General features: G+C 34.3%; 1 long non-coding RNA gene across 1 annotated transcript; it reads right to left on the bottom strand.

The window, feature by feature from the left end:
• Window positions 1–16991: 16991 nt before the first annotated feature.
• On the bottom strand, window positions 16992–21607 carry LOC137834456 (uncharacterized). The gene is made up of 7 exons (XR_011084886.1): window positions 21018–21607; window positions 19223–19386; window positions 18966–19065; window positions 18281–18489; window positions 17682–17729; window positions 17360–17420; window positions 16992–17202 (listed from the first exon to the last, which is right to left on the bottom strand). It is a non-coding gene; the product is annotated as an uncharacterized lncRNA (long non-coding RNA).
• Window positions 21608–22512: the final 905 nt, after the last annotated feature.

Raw genomic sequence — 22512 nt, 5'->3', positions numbered from 1 at the left:
CCTAGAGAGAGATAGGCACCTCCACAAGGACCCTCTCATAGAATATTGAAATGACATTAAGGTGGCCTTGAGACGCCGCCATATTCCTTTTTATTACAATAAGGAGTTGATGAACAAGCTCCAAAGACTCTAACAAAAGAACATGAGTGTAGAAGAATATAGGAAAAAGATGGAGCTTTACATGATGAGAGCCTCTAGTAGGGAGGAAGAAACCACCACCATAGCTATGTTCCTAGTGGTCTTAGTCTTGTGATAAGAGATAAAGTGGAACTCTTGCCATACATGGACTTGAATGACTTGATCCAACTTTGCATAAAAGTTTAACAACAAATTTTGAGAAAAGGGTCAAGTCCCATGGAGAGTTCTTGCTCTAACTCTTATCTCACGAAAGAGTATAAAAAAGAAAGGGAGGATAGGATGTGTCTACCCCACAAACTCGTGGTAGAGACATACAATGCTTTAAGTGTCTTGGTAGAGGTCATATAGCATCCCAATGCCCAAATAGGAGAACCATGATCTTAAGAGGGAGGGATGAATATAGTAGCCAAGATGATGAGTCTAGAGAGGGAGAAGAAAAATGAAGAAAGTGAGGGAGCATATTCATGTGAGGGGCAATTATTGATGATTAAAAGAACCATCAACAATCAACCTAGCATGAACCACAAAACACAAAGAGAGAACATCTTTCAACATGATGTAAAGTTTTAGAAAACACTTGTTCTCTCATTGTGGATAATGGATCTTGTTGTAATTGTTGTAGCATTATGTTGGTTGAAAAGCTTGATCTACAAGTTATACCCCACCCAAAATCTTGCAAACTTCGATGATTGTATGAAGATGGGGACTTAACTGTAGATAAGCGGGTAAAAGTCAGTCATTCTGTGGCGAATTATAAAGATGAAATTTTATGTGATGTTGTGCCCATGGAAGTCTGCCACTTCTTATTGGGAGACCATGACAATTTGACAAGAAAACTATCCATAATGGTCTTACTAACGAGATTATGTTTACCCATAGGGAAAAGAAGTTTGTACTTTATCCTTTAACACCTTCACAAGTGGTAAATGACCAAGTACAAATGAAACAAAAGAGAGAAAATGAAAAAAAGAATACTAGAAAATCAAGAGAAAGTCCTTAGGGACAATGTTGAGGCGTGGGAGAAGAGTGCTCCTTCTCACAAGGTCATTTAGATAGAACAAAAAATTGAAAAAAAAAATGAAGTTGAAAAGATACTTCTATCTGAACAACCTTCAGACCTCCTTTTGTGTAAATGAGCACTTACATGCACTGTCACACTTACTGCAGTTAGTGATCTACCTCCTCAAGTCAAAAAGCTTTTAAAAGATTTTGGTGATGTATCCTAAGGAAGGACCCATTGGACTTCCACCTTTTAGAGGTATAAAACACCAAATAGATTTAGTTCCGGGAGCTAGTTTACCAAATTGACCGACTTATAGAACTAATCTTGAGGAGACTAAGGAGATAAAATCACAAGTTCAGGAATTGTTGGAGAAGGGTTGAGTTCAAAAAATTTTAAGTCCTTGTGTTGTAACTGTTTTGTTGGTGCCTATGAAAGATAACAAGTGGAGAATGTGTTGTGATTGTAGAGCCATCGATAACATCACCATCAAATATAGGCATCCAATTCCTAGATGATATGCTTGATGAATTGCATGGGTCCACTATATTTTCCAAGATTGATCTTAAAAGTGGATATCAACAAATAAGAATCAAATAGGGCGATGAGTGGAAAACTACTTTTAAGACCAAATTTGGACTATATGAGTGGTTAGTGTTCCTGCCGGTTGACTCGATTGCCTTCGTACGTCTACGACGATCACATGCCCAATTCTCTCTGCCTTCGTTTGTGCTTTCCTTCGATCAAACTCCTGAACCTGCAAAGACAAAGGGGCGCCTTAGAGGCTGTTTGCACTCCGACGCTCAAGTCAATACTAAGGCTAGGAAACACCAAAACTCTTAGCCGTAAAAGCTCTGTGTAAACTGTGTGTGTATCACGTAAGGTGTTGCGTACCTTGTTATGTTTATTACTACCCTTTATATAGTCTAGGGTTTCCGTTGTTTCTACCACCCACATTTAGGGTTTCTGAGGGTATGCCTTAGCGCCACTATCACCCACTCTTAGGGCAATCTAGCGCGTAAGGCTACCTTACTCGAGTGCAAACTCTGATAGGATGACCACCTGGGTACCAACTTGTGCACATAATCTCTGGGGCCATCCGTCCTGCGAGTGCCCTAGCTGTTCACGTGCCATGCATGCAGCCTACCCCTGGAACGTAACCCTCGCGGACCTTAACTCTTCTAGTGGCTCTTTACTCGTGTCACGCCTGAATGCGCCATGCACGCCACACGCATGGACCCCTCATGATCTAGGCTTCTCCCTACTGATAACTAGTGTGTTGTCTGGGACCCACCTCTCGTGGCCCAGCTTTACTGTTTGAGTCACCGATGCCCGATGTTACATCGTCTTCACTCTGTTGTCGAGGACACATCAGCACATCCTAGTGATCGACGTCTGACCACTCTTCGGCACCTTGGCTCGCGTCGCTTGCGAGACACTGGCCCATGCCGCTCGTGGGACCCAGCTTACGTGGCTCACCATCAACTAGCAGTCAACGACGTCCGAGGACTGGTCGGTACAGTTAGAGATGCCTTTTGGACTCACTAATGCACCTAACACTTTCATGAGGCTTATGAATCATGTCCTTAGGGATTGCATAGGTAAATATGTAGTAGTTTATTTTGATGATATATTAGTATATAGTCAAAGCCCAGAGTCCCACCTAATGATGACATTCCTTTGAGCTCTTCTTTGCGTTTTTGGTGATGAACTTGCGGAAGCTAGTGGAGGAGATGAAGCAAGGCATTCCTAGGAAGTATAGGTGCCTTGAAGGTGCATGAGAGTGGGGAATTGGGGAGGTTCAGCCAGCCCCTTTGAAGGTGATGAAGTGAAGATTAAAACCTAGATGCTAGGCAAATAGTAGTGTATGACACAAATTTGGCAGCATAACAATACTCTATTCAATCTTGCAAATACATGAGTCAAGCACCTCAATTTATAGTGTTTAGAGGGCTGGAATTTGAAGAGCCAAATACAAATGAAATGTAATCTAAATGACATGCAAATGAAGGAGCACATGGAGGCACATGGAGCACATGGCACATGGGTGCACATGGCCTCCTAACTTGCACATGGACGTCCTAGATTAGTGGAGAGCTTCTAGAAACCGTAGCTAATCTAGGTTAACTCCTCCTTAATCCTAATTTGCAGAATTTAAACAAAGGTTCATAAGGCTATGCTATTTACACCACAAATAAGACTAAGCTACACTTTGTTGGGCCTTCTTGGACGTCACCCTTCTTGGATGTCAACTCTCTTAGATGCTCCTTGTGTGGCCTAGACGCTTCTTGTGGGTGCCCTCTATGCAAGGTTGGTCTTAGACACTCTCTTGGTTGCCTTTCATGCAAGGTTGGTCCTAGACGCTCTTTTGGGTGTTATGGCCTCTTCCATCATAAGTCACCTTAAGGAGGTTCTTTTAGTCCTTAGGAAAAATAATTTGTCTACTAATGTAAATAAATGCACTTTTTGTGTAGATAGTGTAGTGTTTTTAGGTTTTATAGTCAACAAAAATGGGGTACATGTTGACCCCAAGAAAATCAAAGCCATCTAAAAGTGGCCAACACCACAAAATGTAGGAGATGTTAGGAGCTTCCATGGCTTAACAAGTTTTTATAGGAGATTTGTTCCTAACTTCTCAAGCCTAACTTCACCACTCAATGAGTTAGTGAAGAAAGACACTCAATTTTGTTGGACGAAGAAGCATGAGCAAGCCTTTCAAAGATTGAAAGCTCAACTCACCAATGCACCCATTCTAGCTTTACCAAACTTTTCAAACACTTTTGAGCTAGAGTGTGATGCATCACGAGTAGGAATAGGTGTTGTGTTGTTGTAGGGTGGGAACCCAATTGCATATTTTAGTGAAAAACTTCATGGTGCAACCCTCAATTACCCCACCTATGACAAAGAGCTCTATGCACTTGTGAGAGCCCTGCAGACTTGGGAACACTATCTAGTCTCAAAAGAATCTCTCACACATAGTGATCATGAGTCTTTAAAATGTTTGAAGGGTCAACACAAGTTGAACAAAAGACATGCAAAGTGGATGGAATTTCATGAGCAATTTCCATATGTTATCAAATACAAGAAGTGCAATACAAATATTGTGGCAGATGCTTTATCTAGGAGACATGCCCTCTTTTCTAAACTTTGAGCCCAAATTCTTGGATTTGAAAACATACCTGAATTTTATAAAGAATATTAGGATTTTGCACCTACTTTTGTTAAGTTCCAACATAGAGCACAAGGAGGTTTTCATGTTTCTGAGGGGTACTTATTTAAAGAAGGAAAACTTTTCATATCTAAATGAGAACATAGAAAACCCCTTGTAAAAGAATGACATGAAGAAGGACTCATGGGCCATTTTAGAGTTGATAAAACTCTTGAGCTTTTAAAAGGAAAGTTATTTCGGCCACACATGAGGAAAGAAGTTGAAAGACATTGTCATAGATGCATTTCATGTTTAAAAGCTAAGTCTAAGACAATGCCTCATGGACTTTATACTTCTTTACCTTTTGCAAGTGCTCCTAGGGAAGATATAAGCATGGATTTCATATTAGGACTTCCTAGGTCACAAAGAGGCTTTGATTCCAACTTTGTAGTAGGTTTAGAGAGATGTCACATTTTATACCCTGCCATAAAGTGGATGATGCTAACAACATCTCTAGACTCTTCAATAGAGAAGTAGTAAGATTACATGGTTTTCCAAAGACCATAGTTTCAAATATAGATCCTAAATTTGTTGGCCATTACCGGAGAACTCCTTGGGAAAAGCTAGGAACTAAGTTGAATTTTTCAACTTCTTGTCATCCTCAAACGGATGGACAAATTGAATTTGTAAATAGATTTCTTTCTACTATGCTTAGGTCAATCATGAAGGGAAACCACAAATCTTGGGATGAGTACTTTGGTGTGTTGTGTGTAATTAAGATTTTGATTACTTAGTGAATTCTCAGTGATTGCTAAGGACTGAATGTAGCTCTTGGTAAATAGTGAACCAATATAAATATCCTATGTTAATCTCTCTATCCTTACACTCTTTAAATATGCTTTTGCTTTGATTTCAACATTCGTGATATGAACAATCGATTGTTTCGCAAAAACAACTGGTTGATTTTTTGCAATCAAGTTAAAAACACTTTTTTAATTGGTTGAACTGATTTCTAATTGATTGATTCTTCATTGTCTTTCAATATACCTTCAATATTTGAGAAAATCTCTCATAAACAATTCACTTCCTCTTATTTAAGGTCTATAATTCTAACAACTGACATCAGGAGCTGAGTTCTTGAAAGTCATTCAAGTTTACGATCCTTAAAACCTTTTTAATGACAGAAAAACTACCCTCTGGGGAGGGTGTTTCAATAAACAGGCCACCTCTGTTTTGTGGTATGAATTATTAGTTTTGGAAGGTCATAATGAAAATCTTTGTAGAATCAATTGATAGAGGAATTTGGGATGCGATTGTAAATGACCCTTTTATTGCAAAGTTTGAAAAAGATGATGTTTTCATAGAAAACCTTGGTCCCAATGGACTGAGACTGAAAGCAAAAGTGCTCAATTTGATTGTATTGCTAAAAACATCGTCACATCTACTTTAAATTCTAATGATTTTTTCAGGGTCTCACAATGTGGTTAAGCAAAAGAGATGTGGGATATTCTTGATGTTACATATGAAGGAACCACTGATGTCAAGAGAGCAAGAAAGCATGCTCTAATTCAGGAGTATGACATGTTCAGAATGTTGAAAGGGGAGACCATTGTTGATGTATAAAGAGATTCACTGATATTGTAAATCATCTCTTAATCCTTGGAAAAATCTTTGAAAGGGAGGAACTTAACATCAAGATCCTCAAATACTTGGACAGATCTTGGCAATCCAAAGTCATTGTTATATCTAATCCAAGGATTTGACAACCTTGACTACAATTAGGAAATACGAATTATAGATGAACAGGCTAAATGATCAAAAGCATGAAGAGAAGCATGTGAGGAGCATTGGTTTGAAAGTTGTTGGTTATAATGATGGTAAAAAAATCAAGTGATGACAGTGATGGAGAGAAACTCTTAACTTGCTTACCAGAAAATTCAGCAAGTTCTTGAAGAAAAACAACAACAAGAACCAATCCTCAAATAGGTATAACAACAAGAAACTCAATGATTCTAATGCTAATAGTTATACCTGTTTTGGATGTGGTAAACATGGTCATATCAAAGTTGTTTGTCCTAATAATTAAAGCAAATAGAGAGGACCAAGCAAGAAATTTGAGAAGAAGGGAAAAGCTAAAAGGGCCTACATTGCTTGGCAAGACAATGATGTATCTTCCTCTAGCTCATCATCAAATGGAGATGAAGAGGCAAATTTGTGCTTGATGGAAAAGAGAGAATCAGATGCAAGAAGTGTAAGTTCCAGATCCTCAATTAATTTTGAAAATTACAACCAGCTTTTTTATTCTTTTAAAGAAACTCATGAAGAAGCTAATATGTTGGTCCTTTTGAACAACCACTTTAAAGGCATGAATAATTGGCTGGAAAACGGAGTCAAGACATTGGGAAAAGAGCTAAACAATTCGAAAAATTATTTTGAAAATCTAGAAATGAATTACAAAAACTCTTCTTGCAAATGTGACTTTAGCTTTCGTGAAAATTGTGAATCACTTCAAAAGAAGGTTCACTATCTTGTAAAAATTGTGGATAAGTTTTCAAAAGGTCAGTCAAACTTTGAAACTGTTCTTGCATATCAAAAATGTGTTTTTGGCAAAGCTGGATTGGGTTTTAATCCACACAACAAGAAAATATCAGTTACAAAACCATTTTCAAGCTTATTTGAAAAACAATCGATTGAATTGTCGAAATAACCGATTGTTTCATGCTTTTATTGTATGAAAAAGGGTCACTCTGTTGGATTCTGCAGAGTTAGGAAATTTTTTGTTCCTAGGGGTGTTTTGAAATGGGTTCCTAAGAATTCTAAAGTTTCTAATGATCCAATTAATGCCCATGGACCCAATTCACCAGGGGACCAATCTTGTCTCTTGAATCTTTCTTGTAGGTACTCTTGAGAGCCAAAAACCATTGGTGTGAAGAATGAAGCCTCAAGGGAAAAGATCTGAAGTGAATTCTTGAGTGCAATTCTCAATTGCACACAGATTTCTTAATAGTTAAGTGACATCCTTGACTCGTGTACAATGGTCGTTTAAAAGAAAAATCTTCAAAAGCTAAGAACTATTTGTATTTTCATTTCTCAATTTGTGTATTTGGTTTACATTGATTAAATGAAATCTCAAAGGATTCTTTTTCTTGATTAAATCTTTTGTGGTATATCTCTATGCAAAGGTTTATGTAATCAACATTATGCATTTTCGTCACTGTGAAATATCCTTGGTTTGTGAAATTCTCAATTGTTGTCTCAGTAAAACAATTGATTGTTTTCACGAAACAACCGATTGTTTTACCTCTGGCAACATTGTATTAAAGCTGTTTTGAATTTATGTGCATGGGTACAACTGTTTCTTTTCATTCAAAATTTGTTATGAGTCAAAATTACATTAATTGTGGCTTTGAATACAATCTTATTGGGAGCTATTCTAGTCATAATGGAATATATTCCATGGCTTCTTGGAAATTTAAGTCCCTTTTATGGATGGTCAAATCTGGACTGTGTTGTCACTGGCAATTCTGTTTGGGGCTAACGTATGGCATATTCCCACTACAACAGATGATTTCTTTGTTGAAAAACAACCCATTAAATGTCAATGTATCTTGGTTGCATTTTCTGCTTAAATACATGTGCTGGTTCAACTAATTTTTCACAAGATCAACCCATTGTTTTCCTCTGTTATATCTATTGAATCTACTGGGTTTTCTTCCTTCTCTGAAATTTCACCTTTGTCTCATGGATTCAACATCTCCCTCATAAAAAAGGATGAAGACTCATTTAGTAAAAAGGCGTGTGCACCTTGAAAACTGGTTTTCAGGGGATGATGAGAAGATAGAGAAGTTCCTACATGAATCTAGTAGGAAAGCCATCAACAACCCAAAGCTAATCACCTTCAACTGGATGAAAGGGTAGAACCTCATTGAAGTGAGGAATGTCTTGAAGGAGCAGCTGCTGAAACGGTTTCTAGAGATGTCAGAGAATATATATCCTGATCCAGTGAAAGTTTTCTATACAAATCTCCATATTGTTGGTGATAATCTTTGCTCACACGTGAAAGTGATTGATGCGGAGATAACTCCATAAGTGTGGTCTGTTGTAATTGGGTTAAAATATGTTGGGCTGAGAATTAATAAAGAAAACATTGGTGTTGTAGAATAATTCAACAAGATGCATTACTATAGAAGCTGCCTAAAAAATCCTTAATCCAAAGTGAGAAATTTTTCTATGGGAGGCATGAAGCTAAATGAGAGAATTATTGCTTTCATTGTATTTGGATGTTGACTCCAAGAGGGAGCATCCATTCGATCCGGACTGAGGAGGATCTAGTTCTTATCTACTACATCATGAACAAAATCAAGATCAATTGGATTCACATTTTCAAGGAACACATGCAAAAATCTATGGGGTTAAGTGATTACCACTATCCCTATGCTATTCTTATCTCTACGTTTTGCATTATTTTGAAATTGATTTTAAGGAGGAGCTATATGAGGTGGTGAAGCCATCACATGAAGTTAATAATGGTTCACTCAACAAGATGGGATTCACAAAAATTGGAGGTAAATGGGTCAGCAAAGATGGTGACCAAGTGATAGAGATCAAATAAGAGAGGATTTTACTAATGGAGGAAGAGGTCATTCACCCAAAAGTTTGAAGTTCTTCCTTCTAGCCTTCTCAAAAATTAAAGAAGAATTTAAATAAAGAGAGGACCAAGCCTAAAGCCAAAAGAAGACTACAAGCTTTCAAGAATGGGCTTCAATTAATATCTTTCTTTATAGTTTCTTTTGTATAAATTTGTAAATAATATAGAATAGTGTTTAGGTAGGTGCTAAGAGGGAAACCTAAAGATACCTCTTGTGTAAAGCATCTTTAGATATTAACTTTAGAAAAATCTAGAAAGGTATCCCTTCCTTCTCCACTTTAGGCGCTAGAAGTGGAAGAGTTGCAAGGTAACCTTGGTTAGCTTCCTTTGTAAGCTTCTTGTACACTCATGACCGGTCCTTCTCCTATAAAAGGAGGGCTTGAGTCTTTCTAATACAGATTTGATATTTTAAGTAAAGAAATTCTCCCAAATTGGTGAGTGATTGAGAGACTTGTGTCTTCTCTTCTTCTAGTCTTATCTTGAATGAATCTTGGAACCTCAAGTGGCGGCATCTACACTCATCTTGGAGCCTTACATCCTTCAAGTGGCGTGTTCATCTCCTAGAACTCCAACCACATAAGTTCCCTATTTCATTTCATCTTCTTCATCCATTTTCCCTTCATTCCAAATTACCCATTTTTGTTCTACTTGTTTGTTTTCACTTCAATCGGTGCAATCTCTTCCTTATGATGTCCTCTTTCATTTGCTGCACTTATATTCAATTTTAATCGGTGCAAATTGGTTGTTCTTGTTTTTTTTGTCACGTCCTCCATGGGTATAATTGCTATATGTTGTGTTCTTGAGTTTCTATCCATGGGTTTGTTGTTCAAAATGGGTTTCTATGTGAGTTTGGCTTGGTTACTTGTGTTTTAGTGAGTTCTTGAATGTTAAGAACATTGATCCAATTCTAGAAAAGTGCCTATTCATATTCCAACTCAAGTTGACTTCATAACATGTCTATGAAACATCAAGTTGGACAAAGAGAGCAAGAAAATGAAGGTTCAAGTGCTAGAAACATGGATGAAGGTATCACACTTCCATGTCACCCTTTGAAAGGTTGATGATAAGCCACATGGACAACTTTGCATATGATCAAAGAAACCATCATGAGTTTTGTACGACAAGATTCCAGGACCTGGATGAATATATTGAGGTTGTTCAGAACCAGCTTTTTGAGCTTCAATATGGCAAGGATGATTGATGAATTTCATGATTCAATGTTTATTTTGCCTAAGCTTGATGAACAATTTTTTCTTAATTATGTTTTCATCCCTTTTCTCAATCTATTTGTGAAGACAAATAGGGGAAGAATGTTGTTTTTGGTGTTGGTATTGTATTTGTTGCTATGGCTCTGGTTTATTTTGCTGCTATGACTCTGGTTTATTTTGCTGTTACTATAGCTCTTATGTATCTCTGATATGCACCTCAATTCACCACTACTTTCACACTGGTTTTCATACTTTGTTTTCTGGTTTTCTTGCTGAAAAGCTTATGCAGAAAACTGATTCTTGGGTGCTTTTCAAACCTGGGTTATCCTGCTGCTATGTATGCCTTGTATGTGCATAATTTCTGTTTTGCAGAATCCATCAAATTCAAAAACGACTTGCCTTCATCAAATAGGGGGAGATTGTTGAACAAGGTGCTTTGATGTCTTCAAATCCAAGTGGAATGCATGAAGACCCTTGCTACTGGTTGTGTGTATGTATAGAGTATTTGAATTTGTTAATTCACTCTTTGTGATGATTCAGGGTTGTTTGATTTCAATCCTTTTGAAAAATATATGTTTTCTAAAGGAAGTGAAAAATCAAACTGTTGAAATTTTGATTCAACCGGTTGTTTTACACTTAGTGTTTTTGAAAAAGGATTTGAAAAAGCTTGACTTTGTTTGACTTTGTTGTCAAACAAATTCAATCGATTGATTTGTGTTTTCAACCGATTTCTTTTCTGAAAACCTTAACAAAATTCTGTTAAGTTGCTTTTATCTGTTTTAAATGATTAAAACTGATTCTGATTATGGAATTAAATACTTTGGTCAACTGTTTGAAGTTTAAATAAGTTGTTTTATGCTCCTGGTTGTTAATCAACTAAGAGAAATCATTCTAATAAGTTTTTAAAGACTTCAAAGAGCTTTGGGTCATTCTTAAGTGTGGAATAGGATTGTCTTGTATTCTCTGTGCTTTAATCTTTGATTGTATCCAGGTGTATTTCATTCCTTCCTTTATTGATCACTGTAATTTTGTGTGAACTGATGTTGTCCAGTTTCAGAGGTTGTTCTGAAAACTATGTGGTATTTACCAAAGGTGGTGTGTGTTCGTAAAGGGTTCAAGATCACCACTTTGGTGTGTTATGTGTAATCAAGGTTTTGATTACTTAGTGAATTCTCAATGGTCGCTGAGGACTGAATGTAGCTCTTGGTAAAGAGTGAACCAGTATAAATATCCCGTGTTAATCTCTCTTTCCTTATACTCTTTAAATCTGCTTTTGCTTTGATTTTCAACACTACTTATATAAACAACCGATTGTTTCGCAAAACCAACCGGTTGATTTTCTGCAATCAAGTTAAAAACAATTTTCTAATTAGCTAAATTGATTTCTAATTGATTGATTCTTCATTGTCTTTCAATCTACCTTCAATATTTGCGAAAATCTTTCATAAGCAATTCACCTCCCCTCTTGTTTAAGGTCTATTATTCTAACAAAATTTGTAAAGAAAATGCATGAAAGGATTAAAAACCAAATACAAAAACAAACAGAGAAATACATTAAACATATCAATAAGGGGAAGATAGAGATGGTTTCTGAAGAGGGACACTGGGTTTGGCTTCCCCTTAGAAAGGATAGATTCCCTAATAAGAGGAAGTCTAAGCTTAGTCCCCAAAGAGATGGTCCTTTCCAAGTCCTCAAGAAAATCAATAATAGTGCATATAAATTAGACCCGCGTGAGGAGTATGGAGTACATACTACCTTCAATGTTATGGATCTAACACCTTTTGCAGGTAGTGAAGATGAAAAGGCAAATACATGTGATTTGAGGACAAATCCTCTTTAAGATGGAGGGGATGATGGAAGAAGGCCAAGCTCAGGCCCACTCATTGAGTCCATGGTAAGGAAGATACAAGAAGACTGAGACTCTGCTACTGATGGTAGAGACACTCTCTTATACATGTTAAAAAATGCCATAACCTAGTGTAGAATTTTAGAGTAAAATTTATTTTCTTGCCAAAAGTAGAATAGGGATTTTACTTATAATTTTTCTTAATTGTAATTAGAGTTGAATGAGGCACCTAAAAACCAACTTAGGTTAAATTAGGATTTCTAGAAGACTCTTAATTTAACCTAGGCCAGTTATACACTTAAAAAGAGTCACGTGAAGCACACCTTGGCTATGCTTGCCTTGTGACTCCAAAATAGGCACCAATTTCAAACCTGTTGCTTTTGAATTTTCTCACCCATTTTCTTTGTACAATGGTCGGACCTCATCACTTTATATTGAGGTGCTTGGCTCATGAATTTCTAAGATCAATATATGAGTGAATTGTTGCCCAAGTTTGCAAGCTTTCTCAATTCCTTGTCTAGACTCTCTAGCAAACCTTGATCTTCTTCTTCACCTTTCTAAGTGATATGGCCCAACCAATCACTCTCCCTACTCTTCATGCACCTTCAAGGAACCCAAAGCTCCATTGAAGCCCTTCTTATTTCGTCTCCTTCATCAAGCTTCCACCAACTTCAACAAAAAATCCAAGGAAATTTAATCGGTCAAGAAGGCAACACCATCAAGACTAATGTGTGGTTTTTTCTTCATGTTAGGTTAAGACTGGTCTTCATTGATTTGGACTGAACGAGGTCGACACTCCACCCAATTAAGACTGGTGTGTTATTTTTTTTTCATTAAATTCCTTGTTCTCAACAACTTTATATCATAAAATGGTAAATCATGTCTCCACTCAACTTATTCCATTATTATAAATGAATTAAAACATCCGAAAAACATAATTTTGTATCACAACCAAAGAAATAAAAATTCAAATATTTAATTAATTGTAATCAAAACATAGATTAGTCACGTTCCATGTTCTTGGTATAAGCCTCATATTCAATAATTTAGAAACAACTGAATGAAAGCTCTCCAACAGAATTATCATGGTAAGAGAAAATGTTCAAAATCATAAATATTTTGCATTTTTTGTAACTTAATATGAGAACATCCAAGCCCAAGGGCATGGTGAGGAGGAACTTGACCAAGACATTCCAGACTTAGGTGGACCCATAACAAGAGGAAGGCTTACAAAGGCCCGAGAGACATTGCAGCACAAGGTGACTAATCTTTTGGAGGCCCAATTTTTTAATGACCCACAATTTAAAAAGACTAAGTTGATTACATGCACAACATGCTTGGAGTATTAGAATAAAATAATATTATTATTTTTCTTGGAGTTAGGACTTGAACCCAAAACTAGTTAGAAAATATAAACTTAACCACTGGGACAAATGATCCTTTCTTTAAATATAGGGATTGTATTTTCATTTTATTTACTTACAGACGAGACAAGACATATAACTAAATTTGTATTTATACACTTATGGAATTCATAACGAGGAGGAATGTTTTTGACAATTTAATAGAGAAAATATATCTTTGTTAGGGTTCTTCCCTGCATCTTGCGATCTTCTCGAGAATTCACCAATTCTTGTGGCGATCATTCTTAGGTTTATCAAACTTTGTCTCTGGCGCCTCCCTCTATCCAGGTTTTCATTGTTACTATTTTTAATTGATTTCGTTTCGTAACCCAAAATTCCTAATTCTAGTGTTAGTTCTATTTGGAATCATATCACTTAATTCCTAAATTTCAATATTTGTTTTTAATTTAATAAAACTTTTATCCATTAGATTTTGAAAATTAATTTGTAGTCGTATAAATTCTCGCTCCTATAACTTATTGAAAAAAGTGTGGCCATATTTCTTTTCCAATGTAACATAATCTTTCCAAATTATTACTATGGCATCAAATTAATTTTTTTCTTAATTTCTTCAATTATTTAATTAGTACTTAAATTATTTTAATCAACTTAATAAGTAAAATAAGATGCTTATAAATTATTATCGTAATAATATTTCATTAACTAAACTATTTCTTAATATTTTAAAATATAAAATAACATTAATGTGATATAACCGTGTATGAAATATAAGTTGGTCTACCCATTATAATAACATAACCAAATCTATGAAAATAATTTTTATTATTAACCAAAGTGATTTGAACGCTCCAAATATCTTTGATTATGCTTCTCACGAAATTTGAACGCTCCAAAGATTTGAACGAAATTTAACCAACGAGTCATCCTTAGTTGTTATCATGAAAATAGTAAAATATAAAACAAAATTTAGAAAGCGGGAGAATTATCCTTGTGGAATAAAGAAAATTTTACATATATATTGTGGAGGTAGGAAAAGTTTTACCTAGCCCCACGGTGGACGCCAAATGTTCTGGCCAAAAGGGATGTCTCTCAACCAAAGCATGTAGTTGAGATCAGTTAAACTCCGAGATGGTCACAGGATCGTATCCTTCTAAGCTTTCATGAATTGGCTCCAAGGAAATGAGGGGGCTCCACGGTAGAAGATACTCTGACACTCAAGTCAGTAAGAGCATAAAAACGCTTAAATAAGTAAGAGCATAAAAATATAATAAGCATAATGTGAAATATGTGTTGGAATTACTCCTTGTGAGTTGTTGTTCTCACGTTGTTGTCATGTGTTGGAGTTGTTCCCCTTGTCTGAATCTTAGTTTTATCTTCTTTGTTGTCCTATATTAGGTCATCTTCTTTTCCTTATATAGGATAGTGCTCCCCTTCTCCTTATATTTGGTCTTGTTTTAAGCTATATTCCCAAATTAATTACAATCTCACATAAACCGTCAATCTCATAATTAACACCCTCCCCTCTTTATGAGAAATAAATGATATATTTTTCATTAACTCTAGAGATCGGCATTAAGACCATTTCACCATATGATTGGGCTCAACACATGACCTCACAACCAACCCCTAGCCTCATACGTAAGCCAATGAGACTAATAAATTCATAACCATTAAATTCAGATATCGGTATCAGATCTATTTACACCTTATTATTAGGCTCGACCCACAACAATGATAACCAAAGTGCCATACATTTATTTTATCATTAAATTTACAATGGAAGGACTAAACTCATTAATATAAAATTGCGAAAAGATTAGAAATGTTGTAGAGTTTAAAAAGGTCAAAATTGTAAAAAAAAACTTTGAAGAACAATTATGCATATTTATGAAGTTTTTATTCAGATTTAAGTTCAAATGTTATTTGAATTTCATTATAGTTTTATTTTGCAAATAAAAAATAATAATAAAGATAAATTCTTTCTTGATTTAGACTCTAAGGTGAAAAATTGTACAAATAATTATAGATCAAATTTATCTCAAGAAGGATTGGAAAAACTATTTATTAGAATACTCCTTAAACGATCTACTAGACTACACATTCAACCATATAATCTATACCTATATATAAAGGGGATTCCTCATTATAACCGGTTTTTGCTGTACACAAATTTCTTTCGATTCTACTATTATTTAATATATCTCATTTTATTAGTATAATGGAGTATTTGTCATTTTATATGAATTACTTAAAAAATAAAACTATTTTTTAATTTAATATTAATGTACAATTTTTATGTGCAACCCCACTCTTTCCTTAATTCCTTATTTTAAGGCAACAACACGAAGAAAGAGAAAGCATACTCACATTTTCACACCAAATCTCACATATCAAATAATAACCTTCATTTTCAATTACTCTCTTCACTCCAAAAGCATAATTCTTTTGCATCTACCATCAAGTCAATCCTAACTTTAACATGAACATCATCGCACTCTCTGATTCCAAAACTACTAATGGAAGAAGAGAAAAAACTTGAAGGAAAAAAGAAACTCAATCCGAAAAAGAAAAAAAATGGTTGTTTAATCAATTCATCATTTTTCTTTTACATATTTTTTTTTCATTTTTAACTCATCCAAAATTATTTTTTTATGAATGTTTTCTATCATCATGAAAATTAATTAAAAAAAAATGCCGGTACACCGGTGCTGTTGTTACTGTGTTTCCGCTAATAATAATAATAATAATAATAATAATAATAATAATAATTATAATAATAATAATAATTATAATAATAATAATAATTATAATAATAATAATAATAATAATAATAATGTAAGTTAGAATATCAATTGATATATAAATAATACATACGGTAATGTCTTAAAGATTTTCTATGACTTTATATATTTCGTATATAATATCAATGTATGTAATTTGATAATTTAATACTCAATATACTTTTTTATACATAATCTCATTGTGTATGATTTGATGTCTTATACAATACACACTACAAAAAAACGTGTATGTAATGGTGGTTATTTTTGCATAACCTGACGTTTATCACCGCCACATTTTACATATGTGGCAATACCGCGTACCGCCAGCATTCTTGCCGCCACAAAGTTTAATGTGGCGGTCAAGTGAAAACCGTTGTAGCAGACGCCATATAATGCATTGTATAAAGTGGCGGTTTTAAACGTGTAATTTACGTCAGTTATAAATGTCGTAATTTTCAAACTGGGTAAACTAATTCCAGTGTAAATAGTGGCAGTTTTAAACGCCACTTATTACAGTATAGTATGACGTTTATAATACCCTTTATAACTGTCATAATTAGAATATTAAATATTTAATTTTATTTTTAATATTTTTAATAATTTATTTAATTCTATTTTATAATTTGATTTCATAATATTATTTAATTTCATATTATAATTAAACTTTAATTTTATTTTTTATATTTATAATAATTTATTTAAATCAATTTTATAATTTGATTTCATAATATTAACTAATTTCATATTATAATTAAACTTCCATACACACAGTTATGTTTGATAATATAATTAAATTATAACATAAACTAATTTCATAATATAATTATACTTCATAATATAATTAATATTGATAAATATAATAATCAAAAGATGAATAAATTTATTAATTGATAAAACAAAGTTGATAATGTCAAACTAATCCAAACAACAAGTAAATTAAATTGTTAAAATATAAATTGTTTCACTTTCTAAACATATTACAACTAAACTCCCCATCCTAATTTGTCTTATTTCCTCCATTTGATATATTCTGTGATTGAGCACCACTTCCAACATCATTCTATGCCTGAAATAAGTTAAAATATATTTAGAGTTAATTGAATTTTTTTAAAAGATAAATGAAAACAATATTATAATAAAAGCACATAATACTGAAATGAGTGTCTGAAACAAACACAGAAAAATCAAATATAAACAACTCCAATACAATAATGTATACTAACAATTGATGAAAAGCACTTTAAAGACACTATCTGGATGAGGTAATGTGGCAAGATTAGACCCCTGCATGATAATCAAATAGACCAAAATTATAAGAATCAATGAAAAATAAATGTATAAAAGATGTTGCACGCTATTCACACAAGTTAAGAGAAGTAATCTTAAGCACATGTGATGTGACAAACACATTCTCAAACAATTATACCTCACGACAGTGGTAGTTTGGACCAGAAAGTTGAGTAGAATAATAAGACATTCAAAAGAATCCTTGAACTATGTAAAAGAAAAACATCTAAGAAGGTAATATTCACATTAATTACTTACCCCAACTTTTAATCATGTAGTCGTGGTTCCAGCTCCACCATGATGCACCTGTAAATTTTTGAAAAAATATCTTTCGGTTCATACCGTGCCCCCCTCTTTCTCTTAGTTTTCTCTTCGAAGAACTTATCACAACTAAAATTTGAATTGTGAAATTAAGAATCAAAATAAAAAAAAGTTTTAAACTAGCATTGAGTAAACCACTATGACAAAATCCAAAGCATCTTCTTCCTTTTCCATATAAAACCCACAAGAAACGATAAATTCAGACTCACCACCACAAGAACAAATTTACAGATGAGTTAATTTCTTATTCAATGATTCCATCTCTCTACTGTTACAAAGGACTTCAATTTCCTACACATTCTAAATTTGTGGACAAATATTTCAATAACATCTTAATCTGATGGTTAAAGGCTATCCAGATAACTCTTTTAATTTTTTAAACCAAAAGTTTTGGAAATTAAAAGATTTCTTCTTTTCTTTCACCCTCGGGCCTTATACCTGAACTAAATTTTATTACCTAATTTTACAGTAGTTAGTCAATTCTAACATTCTTGTCGTGTTTAAAATAAGGTCAAACAACAGAAATAGAATAGTACCTCTCCAACGAATTCTTTGTCATTTCTCTTCTTTCAGTTTCATCATACCACATGCAACAAGATTAATTTCATAAGCAAATATCATTATCAAAGTATATGCTAGGGGCAGTCAGATATATACTCCCTCATGTTTAACTTATTTGTAACGATTGCAAGCATAAAAATCTCTCATCCTTTCACCATGGTTTGACCATCCACCAAGCCGTAGCCTATGCAGAAAAAAAAAATATATCAAGAAAGGGGTTCACATCATTGGGATCAAGAGATGACCGACAGATAAGCTGAGTTAACATTGCAATAATCATGAAATTAAGCAACTCTAGGTGTATGAGAAATGTTTCTGAACTATAATAATAATATTAAATTATCAGAACAAAGTAACTCGCTCAATAACTTAACAAGAATTAGCACGTTAAATTATTCATGAGTAATATATAAACATTCTGCATAACAAAATTTCCAATGGTTTGATCTGTATTAAGTGAAAATTTAAAAGCAATTAAAATATTTGAATTATATTGGAAATACACGCATAAAATACAAAAAAGATTTGAAATTGGAATATCACATAATTCATAAATTAACCAATAGTACATGCCACGAATTGAATAATTCAAACATCTTCAAATCATTATCATTCTAAGATTTAAAAAATATCAAATAAAGTAATTAGAATATGGAAAACCTGATATCTCACAAGCTTGTCGAAAATGTTGAGCCGAACATTGGACTTTGAGTGGAAGCTTCAACAATTTCTGCCAGAACTCTGATGAGAGAAGGGAGAGCTGGTCATCGACAAAAGTTTCAATCAGAACTATGAAAGAAAATCCAAATAAAAGGACACATGGTAAAAACTACATTCATAAAGATTACTAAAAAAATGTTACAAAATATTTTTGGCACGTAAGCAATTTTGTAGAAATTTGGCACGTAAGCTCTTACATTCTCCTTACAGCAGCAACTTCAGTATGTGATGCATCTTGCAGTGACTTTTTGGTGCCAGTAGGATGCTTCTCCTTACCCTTCTCTTTTACAAGTGAACCCACCTTTAGAATGTTATCAGTGGATTCATAGAACTGCTCAACCTCAGTCACTTGTTTCTCAAGCTGTACAAGACACAACAAGATTATTTTTTTCAACTTGAAATTTCGTAGTAACAAAACTAACAATAAGCCCACAACTTCATGGCATTAAATTTGAACTTAGCACCAAAAATTTAAATTTAAATGTTTAGAGTCATATCAAACATTGATAAAAAAAAATAAACTATATATATTCCTTCCCTTACATATCAGCTAGGTAGTAATGGAAGTATGATGCAGGGAAAAAATAGGAACACCAACTTCTTCATAAATTTATGGTTAAAGACTATTAAAAATGACAGCAAGAACAAAGCATAAAGTCTAGGTTAATAAACAGTTCAGATTTATAAATAATTGTATAACAGATCAAAACAAAGTGCCTCCAGAATGTGATGTTATAAGGTGCCTTCAGAATTCCTGATGTGATTCCACTAGCCATATAGAGAAAGGTTCTTGACCTTCTTAGGAATCACCTTGAGTTGGACATTATAGAGGCACTTTTCTTAGAGTTGGATCATTGTTCTAAGACAAGAACTCACCAAAAACTAGTACCAAATCCCAAACTCATTTGGATGAACCAATTGTAGTCAAATTGAACCGAACAAATGAGCAAGAAAAGCAAAGGAACAAGATGAATGGACAGAATTATAAAACTGTCGAACCAAAAACTCATAAAAACAGCAAGAACATCTAACCAAAACTCAAGAACACAAGCTAACACAAACAATAGAAAGAGGAGAAAGGAAGGAGAGAAGAAATGCTCATGAAGATGGAAGGAGGATGGATGATCTCGCCACTAGAAGTGTGGAATGCTCCTAGATGAGAGTGATGCTGCCACTTGAGGACTCCATTGATCCATCAAGATAAGACTAGAGAAGAAGGCTCAAAGCTCTCCAAAGTTCACTCAAAATTTGAGTAGAGTTTTCTTAGATTAATTCCAATCTGAATTTTACAAGGAGAGCACCTCTATTTATAGCCTAAGGTGCTGAAAAATAAAGCTAAGAGAATTCAAAATTCCCTCCTAAAAACTATTCAAAACCGACGCCTATTCCATGCATGAGGAAGGTGTGACTCTTTCCTTCACTTTGGCACCTCCTATTCTACTTCTACACCTATCTACTAATACACCCCCCTAAAGCTCCTAACTAAAGCCTAAAAAGATGCTAAAACAAAAGAGGTTTCTAATGTTTCCCTCTAAGCACCTTCAACTAAAGAAATTACAAAAAGAGAAAATAAATGTCCTCTAGCTCCCAAAGCTTTGAACATGCTTCTTGTAATCCTTTGAGGTGGACTTTGACCTCCATGGGCGTCTTCTATTTGTGCCTCCACCTCCTCTTGATCTTGTTGATTGGCCTCCATGTCCTCTTGGGCTTGATCTCCATCAATTCCCCTTCTCTCCATATATATTTTCAACAAAAAATTAGTTCGATACACTTAGGTCATCAATACAATACATAAGCTTAGAGTTGAACCAGATAAAACAAACTAGATTTAGTTTGAGAAAATCCAAATTCATTATATAAATATTGGCTAGCAAGAAAGAAAATGGAATAAGAGCTCATAAAAAAATTTACGCACTTTACAGAGACCATAATGCACATTAAAATAAAAACCCAATTTGAACATGAGTGAGGCTGACAGTGAGGGAAGCTTACCTCTTAACGTCGTGTTTGAAGCAAAATCAGTGAGACCAACGGTGAGTCTAATAGTGAGGCTGACGATTTGCGGTCAAGCTAATGGTGGGGAATCGTCGTAAGAAAATATTTGTGAATGAGGCTGACAAAAATGGATTGCGATGAAGGTGCAGGTGATGGCTAGGTTAAACAAAGAAAGGAGATTGGGAAAGACAAAGAAACAAAGGATTCAAAGGATTTTCGAAACTTTTGGGGAATGAGGGAATGGAGATAAGAAAAGGGTTTTGGGAAATAAAAAATTTGAGGAAATGTGGGAAATGTAGGAAACGAAGGAGGGACTTGCAGAGATGATGGAGAGTGGAGAGTGAAACAAGAGGGAGAAAATAAGTTTGTTTTGGAAAAATCCAGCGGGGACGGTGATGTGGCGGAGAGAAAATGGTGAGTGGCGAAGAGAAGACGGTGAGTTGCGGAGAGAAGATGGGGGATGTGCCAAAGAGAAGGAGAAGAGCGGTGGGGAGAAGATGGTGAGGGTTAGAGAGAAGAAGAAAGGGTTTCAAAGAGGAGAGATTTTCAACGGTTTTAGGGAATAAAATTTGGGAATTATGTGCCACATTTTGAAGGACAATTATGGCAGTTATGAAGGTGTCGTATTATACGGATAATTGTGGCGGTTTTTAATAACTGTCATATTATAACCGCCACCACATACACGTTTTTTTGTAGTGACAGTATAATACTTTTATTTTATTTTCCTTCTTTCGTATTTTTTATTTATTTTTGCTAACCCATCCATATGGATAGAAACAGTGAGGATATTTTGGTCAAGTCCCTAAGAAACTGACAAAGTCTAAGGTATCAAATTCACTAACCAGTCACAAGAATTTTCTAGGAAAAATATGAACAAGTCTAAAGTTTTGTTATTTCATTATTTAAGACTTTGGGAGCTTTTAAGAGGCACGTAAAGGATCCGAACGTTTATTGAATGTGTTTGCCAGTAATTTTATTTAGGGGCTAAACATTTATTTCTCCCTCAACAAAATGAAAAAAAAAATCGTTTCCATTCTTACTTTTAAACACGTTTTTGTCATCTATTTCTAGCACGTGTTACAGTAAACCTAGTTTGCTTGTAAAATTCTCATGCAAAAATTGCATTTTTCATTCAATTTAAACACATTTTTATGAACAATTTATTTTATAAGAATGAATAACTAAAAATGGAGTTTATCGCTTTTCAGTACAAGTTTTGATCAGTACATGCTATATCAGTACAACTTTCCAGTACTCCTCTCTTTCTCTCCCTCTTGGCCAACGAAAACATCAACTTCAAATTATTTATTTGCTTAATTCTGTTATAAAAAAAGAATAAAGCATTTTTTAATACAGAACAAAAATATCTGTTGCATATTTGGCTAGAACCTTGCATTTTGAATGGCTTGTATTAAAATTGTTCAACAAAAGGTGTTGAAACCTAAAACCAGCTATCCATGATAGAAACATCATAATTTGTTTGCTTCTG

Source organism: Phaseolus vulgaris, chromosome 5, assembly GCF_000499845.2.
Source record: "Phaseolus vulgaris cultivar G19833 chromosome 5, P. vulgaris v2.0, whole genome shotgun sequence".
NCBI lineage: Eukaryota > Viridiplantae > Streptophyta > Magnoliopsida > Fabales > Fabaceae > Phaseolus > Phaseolus vulgaris.
This window is presented reverse-complemented; position numbering and strand designations above follow the sequence as displayed.